General features: G+C 47.6%; 1 pseudogene; it reads left to right on the plus strand.

Moving 5' to 3' along the window:
• The first annotated feature begins 920 nt into the window (after window positions 1-920).
• On the plus strand, window positions 921-1,432 carry LOC101991945 (annotated as a pseudogene).
• The last annotated feature ends 264 nt before the right edge of the window (window positions 1,433-1,696 follow it).

Below are 1,696 nucleotides of genomic sequence, written 5' to 3' on the forward strand. Positions count from 1 at the left end.
CCTCCTCCTCCTCCTCCTCCTCCTCCTCCTCCTTTTTAATCTGATAGCTACAATGGTTTCACTTACTGTTATTTTCAAGTCCTCAGGTGTGCTATCCAGGAAGAAGTAAAACAAAAGAAGCCAGGAAATGGAGGTCAATGTAATATAATTTTAATACTAGCGGGTGGTTCCTTAAATGTAATCAAAGGGCCTGAAGAGGCTTTCTGTGGGTCCTGCTGCCCCAGGACTCTCTAACGGCAGGGGCTCTGTCATCTCAGCCTGGTCTCCAATTCCCGATTCTCACGCCTCAGCTACCCCCAAATGCTGGGATTACAGGCATGCTTCACTGTTCTGCCTACAAAAATATTTCTTTTCTTTCTCTCTCTCTCTCTCTCTCTCTCCCTCCCTCCCTTCCTTCCTTCTCTCCCTTCTTTCCTTTCTTTCTGGCTTAAATGATAGGTTTTTGAACAACACTTTGAAAAGTGCAAGCCAAGTGTGTAATGGAAGATACTATTTTTTTTTAAAAATATTTATTTATTTGTTATGTATACAATATTCTATCTATGTGTATACCTGCAGAAGAGGGTACCAGAATAGATGGTTGTGAGCCACCATGTGGTTGCTGGGAATTGAACTCAGGACCTTTAGGAAGAGCAGGCAATGCTCTTAACCACTGAGCCATCTCTCCAGCCCGGAAGATACTATTTTTTTTTTTTTTTTTTTTGGTTTTTCGAGACAGGGTTTCTCTGTGGCTTTGGAGCCTGTCCTGGAACTAGCTCTGTAGACCAGGCTGGCCTTGAACTCCCAGAGATCCACCTGCCTCTGCCTCCCGAGTGCTGGGATTAAAGGCGTGCGCTACCACCGCCCGGCCGGGAGAGGTTATTTGAAGAGCCTTCAAATAACCTGTGAGAGGTTTTCTGCGAGAAGGCCAAACAGGGTGTGTGGGGTGTGGATTCCTGCGAGGGGCGGAGCAGGAGATGGCGTCCGCGGTGGCTTGCCGGCTGGCCCGGATAGCAGTCCGACCAGGCCGAGCGGGAGAGGTGGCGAAGTCTCCGTCGTATCGGGTAGCTCAGGTCGCAGCCTGGTACCGACGAGGTCAGTCATCGTCACTCGTAGCGGAGCCATCTTGCCCAAGCCGGTGAAAATGTCCTTTGGTCTTCTCCGTGTGTTCTCCATTGTGATCCCCTTTCTCTATGTTGGGACACTCATTAGCAAGAACTTCGCTGCTCTACTTGAGGAGCATGACATTTTTGTTCCAGAGGATGATGACGATGACGATTAACAAGACATGGAGAAGTGCAGAAAGGAGAAAGCACTAATAGACGAAGTGGTCGCCCACTCAGCTCCTTCCCTATTGGCAGAAGGGTCAGAGAAAGCCAGCCCTCAGCCTCACCTCCTCACGGTTTGTGACAACAGCCCAGAATCCTATGTTTTTGGGAGGTTCCCGCAAATGTATTGTCCACAGAGCACTGGAAACTAATAAATACGAGCCATGTGTGACTGAAAAAAAAATAAGCTGTGAGAAACAGCCAAGACAAGATTATTCTGGGCCAGAAACCCGTAGGGGGCTGGAGACCATTACAATTAAACCACAACCATCATTACGGTTGTTTATTGTCATTTTGATGATGACGATAGCGATGAGGACTTTAAGGGACGGCCACAAGGGATATGAAATAGTTTCAATGTGAAAATCCTTAGGCTGCATGTATAGGTA

The sequence above is a fragment of the Microtus ochrogaster genome, chromosome 21, assembly GCF_000317375.1.
Source record: "Microtus ochrogaster isolate Prairie Vole_2 chromosome 21, MicOch1.0, whole genome shotgun sequence".
Taxonomy (NCBI): Eukaryota; Metazoa; Chordata; class Mammalia; order Rodentia; family Cricetidae; genus Microtus; species Microtus ochrogaster.